This window comes from Canis aureus, chromosome 10 (assembly GCF_053574225.1).
Source record: "Canis aureus isolate CA01 chromosome 10, VMU_Caureus_v.1.0, whole genome shotgun sequence".
Taxonomy (NCBI): domain Eukaryota; kingdom Metazoa; phylum Chordata; class Mammalia; order Carnivora; family Canidae; genus Canis; species Canis aureus.
In genome coordinates, this window is record NC_135620.1 from 46252237 (window position 1) to 46260056 (window position 7820).

Sequence of the window (7820 nt, forward strand, 5' to 3'; positions counted from 1 at the left end):
AAAGCCTACATGTCATATGAGGCTGATTTTCATGGAAAATAAATATGAAAATAGGGCTACATGTCTAAAAATAATACAACTAAAAGGAATACCACCAAGATTCATGAAAAGAGGGATACATATTTCTTTGTCATTTATAGGAAAAAGGTATATACAATTCATTCATTTTAATTAATTACCTTAAAGTAATTTAATGATAATTCCCAAAAATGTTTAAAAGACTCATCTCAGTGAAAGATGATGTCAAGGAAACAGCAATGAATGGTGAATGAGGTTATAGGAAACTCATACAGAAAATGCTATGCATAAAAAGTAGCTATCCTAAGAATTTATCCCATCTCTTGTTAGGTTATATAAATTTTTATAGTTTACAAGAAAATCAGAGATTAACCTAGTTTAATTCCTTACATTTACTTATGATAAAAATGAGGACTGAAGAGTTGTTAAAGGTCATGGATTTTCTTAGCAGTTTAACAAGAATTAGACTAGAAAATTCAGAGAATAGAATCACCCACTGATATCATCTCCTAGTTTTGATGAGTTTAGACATGATTCATGGGATCATTCATGTTGTAACCTTCCAATAATTCAAATTGAGACCTACATTTAATTTCTCATTCTATATCCATGCACTCAATTTCAAATTTAGAACCTTCCTCAGAGTCCCTGACTTTCATTTTGTTGTTAATAAGGCAGAGAATATTAATTATCTAGAAATTCTTGCAAAATATTTTTGTGAGAAAAAAAAAAAGTACTCAGAAAACCATACCTAACAGTTTGGTGTATTAGTTAGGGGGCAAGTGACACTTTTGTGTCCTTTGGTCATCCTAGAGTGATTCAATATTGCCAGTAGTAAGTAGCTAAAATTCCAGTCTTTCTTCCAGGGAGAAGCAAGGGGTTGTGGTGTAGAAAAAGGGTAAGTTGAGCTGGAGAGAAGTTTCCATAAGGTTGCCAGGGAAATTTTCAGTATTTAGAGGAAAAGAGCCTCTAGGGAAGTTTTAGAGTGAGAGATTTGGGATGGAAAAACCATAGACTAAGAATTGGTGCTGAGTTATAATTCAGATCTCCTTTACTATGCTTTAATAGATGCAATTCAACTTTAAGAAAGAATACTGCTATTAGTTGCTGGACTATATTTATATGTGACAATACAAGATCTGATCTGCCTGGGACGCTAGCTAATATTCAGTCCTTGTGATTAGAGAAGTCACCATCGTGACAGTCATGATCATATTAGTGGTTTGTTCAATTCTTCTGATCCAACAAATCAGTCCACATATGAGCATTTCAAGGGATCATACTGTTACCAAAGAGGTATTATTCCAAAGGAATACCCTTGAGGTATTAATGGAATTAGCGGGAAAAGGCTAAGTAGAAGTACAGGTGGTTGAGATGGGGTACAGGTAAGGAAAGAACATCCAGAGTCTTCTCCAGTCTCACTCTAACTTCCACTCCTTAGACACTGACCTCCATCCAGGCTTCAAATTTTTCCTTTAGAATACTAAACTCCCAGTGTGGACTCTGGGACTTCATCAGAAAGGAGAAGTAAAAGGAGCTCTCCATTGATCTCATTCTGACTTACATGAAGCCAATCTTGCCTTGGGTTCTCTGAGATCACATACCTAATTCAATCATCTGTCTTCTCATCTCCTTAGATAAGGCTAACATCTTGCCTTCAAACTCATGCCCAGTCCCTGAGTTAGCCCAGGCCTAACTATTTCGCCCCAGATGACACTATCTCTGAATATTATGCCCCAACCTAACTCCCAATATTCTTCTAAGACTTGGAACCAAGCCCCTGGAGTCCTACTTGCAGGTGAATATTTCTCAGGTCTACAATCAGAGATTGTAAAGAAGTGATTTCTAAAAATCCTTGCAAATCCCAAAGCTTTTTACCTATTCCAGATACCAACAGTTTGTCCAAAGAACCATGAACTTTTCCTACAATTTTAGGTGCCTATTAAAAAACCTGTTTTATCATTGCAGTCCCAGATCTAGACCCTCCTTTGACTGAAACCAAACTATAACAGAGAAATATGTTTGAATTCTAATGCAGGACTTGTGACAATCAATGAATTAACATAAGATTTGTGAATCTCTTTGAGCAATGTGAAAAAAAGTCTTACTGTTTCATTATTGTTATGGAATTACAATTCCTTACATTTTGACATCTGACTTAGAAGTACCTGAACCCTTGGGGGTGGAATCTCATTAAGATTTATATGTTACAATAATAGAAATAGTTTTAAAAATAATGACCTTGCTAATTTCTGCATAAATATCATGTTCTTTCCAGTTTCCTCTAAACTTTTATCAAGCACCAAGGACACTATTTGAGCTTTGCCATTAGGATGGTACAAGAAATGAGAAATATTAGAAAACACTAAGATCTCTTTCTTTATCTTGCAGACCTCTTTAGGATATGTCTCTCTCCTTCCCCCTTTCCCTCATTCCCTATTCAGAATAAGAAGAATGTGACTTCTTTTGTAGAAGAGATAGAGTGACCATAAATTGCCCTTGCTGGGAGGTGTTAGAGAAAGTCTAAAAAATTAACATGTACCAACAAATTAACAAATAATGATTTAATCTAGTATTTTATTTCCTTTTTATTAGCTCCTCCACAAGAGGTTTAAAGTGACCTCAGTTATCAAATTGACCTTCATGTTCAGAAACTTCCATTTGATGATGATAAAAGAGCTATCTACCAAGAGGTCAGGTAACTCAAAAGGAGATACTGGACAGGTAAATGATTTTAAATATCTAAACTGCTTTCTAGGCCCCAAGTAATAGAACTACTTTGAGATAATACGAAGTTAGGGGGAAACCTACCCTAGGGTTTCAAGGTACAGATTAGAGAAAGTTAAAGAATTTTGATTCTCTGGGTTCACCGTCATCGTCACCATCACATCAAGCTTATTTAGCACTCTATAACATTTAAAGCACTTCAGCATACTGAAATTATCTGAGCCTGTCAAGAACAGTTTAAGCTAAGTATTATTAGTGTCCTCACATTAATGAACAAAAGAGTTTCCAAGGGGTTTGATGAGTGATCCATAACAGTGTCATAATACTGAGTGGCAGACCCTGGGAAGAGCATTCAGGTTTTCTGGCTCTTTGCTATGATGGTATTATTAAATTTAAGAATACAAACGATGCAACTTATAGATTTTTAGAATACCCTTTACCAGGTTGAGGAAGATCTCTTTTATTCTTAGATTTTGATAGGTCTTATTATACAAATGGGTATTGAATTTTGTCAAATGCTTTTTCTGGAGTGACTGAATCATAATACTTTTTCTCCTTTACCCTGTAAGTATGATTTATTAGATTGATTGTGTTTAAAATATTAAAATAACCTTGCCTTCCTGGGATAATCCTTACTTGGCATGATGCATTGTCCTTTTTATATACGCCTCTATCTGATTTGCTTACATTTTGTTAACGTTTTTTTAAACTTGTGTTCTTGAGAGGTATTGGTCTGTACTTTTCTTGTAATGAGCATATTGATACAGGGATTATAGTGGCCTCATAAACAAAATATATTCTCTAATTTTTTGTTTGCCTATAATTGACAATGTTATATATGAGTTTCTCCGTACATTATGTTGTGCTCATCATAAGTGTAGTTACCATCAGTCACCATACAACACTATTACAATACCACTGACTCTATCCCCTATGCTACACCTTTTATTCCCATCATTTATTCATTCCATAACTGGAAACTGTATCTCCCATGCCCCTAAACTCATTTTGCCCAAACCTCACCTCCCCCACTTCTGGTAACCATCAGTTTGTTCTCTGCAAAGCCATCTTGATAAAAAGGAACAAACCTGGAGGCATCGCAATTCCAGATTCCAAGATTTACTACAAAGCTGTAGTAATCAAAACAGTATGATACTGCACAAAAACTGACACACAGACCATAAGAATAGAACAGAGAGCCAGAAATAAACCCATGCTTATGTAGTCAATTAATCTATGACAAAGACGATAAGAATATACAATGGGGAAAAGACAGTTTCTTCAGTAGATAGTACTGGGAAAACAGGACAGCTACAGACAAAAGAATGAAACTGGACCACTTTCTAACGTCATACACAAAAATACATTCAAAATGATTAAAGATCTAAATGTCAGACCTGAAACCATAAAACTCCTGGAAGAGAACACAGGCAGTTATCCCTTTGACATCAGCTGTGACATTTTTCTAGATAGGTCTCCTGAGGCAAGGGAAACAAAAACAAAAATAAATTCTTGGGACTTCATAAAACAAAGAATGTTTCCTCTTTTTTTCTGGAATGGTCCGTCTAAAAGTGATAATTTTTATCTATTTAAATTTTAGAATTCACCAATGAGGCCATTTGGATCTAGAGTTGTCTTGAGGGTTCTTATTATTTAATACATTTCTTTTAAAAGATATAAGGACTAACCCGATTTCTTATCGCCATGTGCAAAAGCATTAGTCTGATAGCAGGCACTCTGTCTTACCAGAACTAGACCTTCAGAGTGATCTTTTGAAGAACACACTTGATCAATCTTTGCTTTTTTTTTTTTTTTGTAGTTGAGACTTTCTTATATATTTACAAATTATTCAGTGCTCATAAAATATATAAAATAGTATATATTACATAGTATATAATACACATAGTACATTACAGATAGGTTATTCTTTATTGTCTCCTTGGGCCTTAAAAGCCCTCAACCTTCTCCCTAGTTTCTCCACCCTGCCAAATTGGGACAAAACAGAGTCTCAGAGAGGGAAATGGCTTCCCCAAAGTCCCAGAGGTGGCAGGACAAGCAGCTGGAGCCGGGTCTATAGAATTCCACTTTCCTTCCACTGCCATGTAAGCTCCAGACCACAAGGGGTAGCTGGGTAGAAAAATCCAAAAGCCAGTTCCACCTGTTTAAGTCATTTGGTAGTTTTCTATGGTTTTAGGCTAAGACTCAAAAGATACAGTATAGTCAGCAGGATCCTCTATGTCTTCTGCTCTCCCTCCCTCAGCAAACTTTCTCTGTTACTCAATCTCTGTCCTTCATGCACTGGTTTTCTTTCAATTCTTCAAAGCAGCCTGCTTCCTGCTAACTCTGAGCATCTTCATGTGTGCCCCTCTGCCGGGAATACACAAACACCTCCAGCCCTCAGCTTACAATTTCCAGTTTATGTTTCACACCATATCCAAGGTCACTTCCTCAGGGAAGCCTCCCTGATAGTTTTGACTATATCATGTGCCTCTGTTCCCCACTTTCAAAGGTCTCCACTGATTTACCTCCCTTGCTTTTGTGTTAGTTTATAACCACATACCCATATAATTAATGACTAAACACTCAGTGAGATCTGGAATCATGTCTATTTTGTTTCTGAGGATATCTTGGAACCTAGTAGACTAATAACTGGCAAAGAGAGCATAAGTATTGAATGATTAAATGAAGGAATTAATGAATGTAATAGGATGCTTGGATATTTCTATTTTCATGCCTCTACCATGTCCTATTGGCTTTTATAGCTAGTTCTCTTTAACACTTCAGTAAAGCATAATGGCTATGCTTTTCTCACTTTAGCTTATTTTTCTGTATTCTTACATTAATATAAAAGGAGCTTAGTATGATGAAAATATTATGAGTCAAATGCAAAGACTCTGGGGGCTTTATGCCCACATGTTATTCTATACAATCAAAGATGTACATTGACCACTAGTGTTGACAAGCCATGATTTTGGTCTTGGCCCTTAGATACCTAATCAATCTCCGTTTCTTCATTTGAATTGAAAATGAATAACATTACCTTTCTCTGCAAGTAATATGTGAAAATGTTTGATAAACCATAAACTGCAGTAAATGCTAGAGGGTTATTAATGGTAATCTTGCAATTGGAAATGTTTACTTTGGAAATATGCACTTATGTTTCAAGTACTAATTCAAAATGTATCCAATAAATCTCTAGAGGAAGAATACTTCTGTACCTAGAAGAAATACTAGACTAAAACATTCCCAAATTTTCTCTAAGGTATATGGGTTTGCATTTATACGGAAGAGAAAAAAAAAACATTAACTTTTTTAAAAAGGGAGAAATAAAAGATCATGTTATTAAGATTATTGTGACCATGACTTCACTGTCTATTATTATTCTACTGTCTGAGTTATCCCACCTCCCCTTATTTTTTCATAAAATCTCTTGGTGCCCTGAGAAATGTCCTTAAGTACCACAATGCAGGCTTCTTTTTAATGTAGAAATCAAGCCACCTCATCTTAGAATTTGACAGATGATCCTATCCAGAGACAGGAAGAGGACAAGTCAGTCTATCCAAGTCCTAGAATTCTTTGAGATGTTGGCAAATGAAGTGACTCAAAGCGCAGAATCCAGAATAAGTGATTCGAAAATCAAGTGGCTGCCTTGACACAGTTCAAGCAGGATAACAAAACCATTCAACAATTTTACCAGCAAACAGGCAGCATTAACCTTGGAGAAAAGCCATAATGATGGCCAGAAATAATTTCAGCTGCCATCAGCAACATTATATATTCATGAAGTTATGTTTATTTGTCCTCTGCATCAAACATACTTATAAATTAACCAAGTACTTAAGCTGTCTTTGCCCTCTTTGACATCAGCAAGAACAGCAACAATACACACCTTTTAACTACACAGAAAAGAACTATTTTATAAAATATGAAAATATGATGCTGAAACTCTGGTTTTTCTTCTGCCACTCTCCTCCCCACCCCCAGCAATTGAGCCCTGCAGATTCTTCTTACAGTTTTCAATATATTGGTATCAACATTTCTTAACCTCAGTTAATTCTAGAGACAAAATCCATGTAAAATTTAGAAGAAAAATGCAAGGATGAAAAAAATTCTCTCTACACATTTAGCTGGAAGGAGACAAATGCCCTGAAACAAAACACATTTTACAGCTTAAGTTCTTTCTTCTAATTATAAGTGTGGAATTTCAAAATAAAGGAACACAGAAAAGTGACGACCATCAAGAAGCAGATAGGCTGGCTGCCAAAAAGCTATAAGAGGGTATCTCCTTTACTGAATTCATCCCAGTACAAGGTCTGCTCTTCAGTTATATAGGCCCAAACCTAATTTATCAGATCTGGAGAGAAGAGGGAAGTTCAGTTAACCAAGCTTATAGAGAATGACATGTAAAACACACTATCAATTCATTAATTAACAACGAAAATGGTAACAAACCTGCAGAGTCACATGACCAGAATATTTATCTCTCTTGAACAGATCTGCACCGGATGCTAAATCATAATCATTTAGTTGCTTGGAGAATAGGGACTCAGAGACAAGAGAGTTGCCTGGATGATTTACATATTTAATGCCTCCAGGACAAGATAACTAACTCATGTGTCCAAATTTGCTACAAGAGATCAGTTTGTGAACTTGTTCAAGCCACTATTTTATCAACATTTCCCTCTCATTTCTTTGTAAATCTGGATCACTACTGGGAGTTATCCCATAAAACTTTAAAGGTGGTTTTAGTCTATTTTAGCTACTCATTGATTTTTGTTAAGCTCTCAGGGACTGATCAAATTGTTAAAGATGAACTTAAATAGCACTGATGTCCTGAATATTAATAGATACTAAATATTCCTGGGAAAGAGAAAACATTTTATACACATACAAAAAACCCTACACACATAATGCATGTATATTGTGGAAATGTAGAAATGTTAACTACTTGCTATGAGCATATCCTAGAACTCACACACACAAAGTAGCACACTGATTTCTCTTTCTCCCACTCAATTGTCCTTGTTCATATCCTGGAGCCTTGGAACTGAATTTCATTCCATTCTATTCCACAA

At 35.6% G+C, this 7820-nt stretch overlaps 1 long non-coding RNA gene across 12 annotated transcripts in view; it reads right to left on the bottom strand.

The window, feature by feature from the left end:
* The window catches only part of LOC144322307 (uncharacterized), a 551832-nt gene extending 544019 nt beyond the window's left edge, over positions 1 to 7813 (bottom strand). For all 12 annotated transcript variants that reach the window (XR_013387914.1, XR_013387916.1, XR_013387922.1 and 9 more), the window contains exon 1: positions 7721 to 7813. This is a non-coding gene — a long non-coding RNA (uncharacterized LOC144322307). The remainder of the gene's footprint in view (positions 1 to 7720) is intronic.
* Between the last annotated feature and the right edge of the window lie 7 nt (positions 7814 to 7820).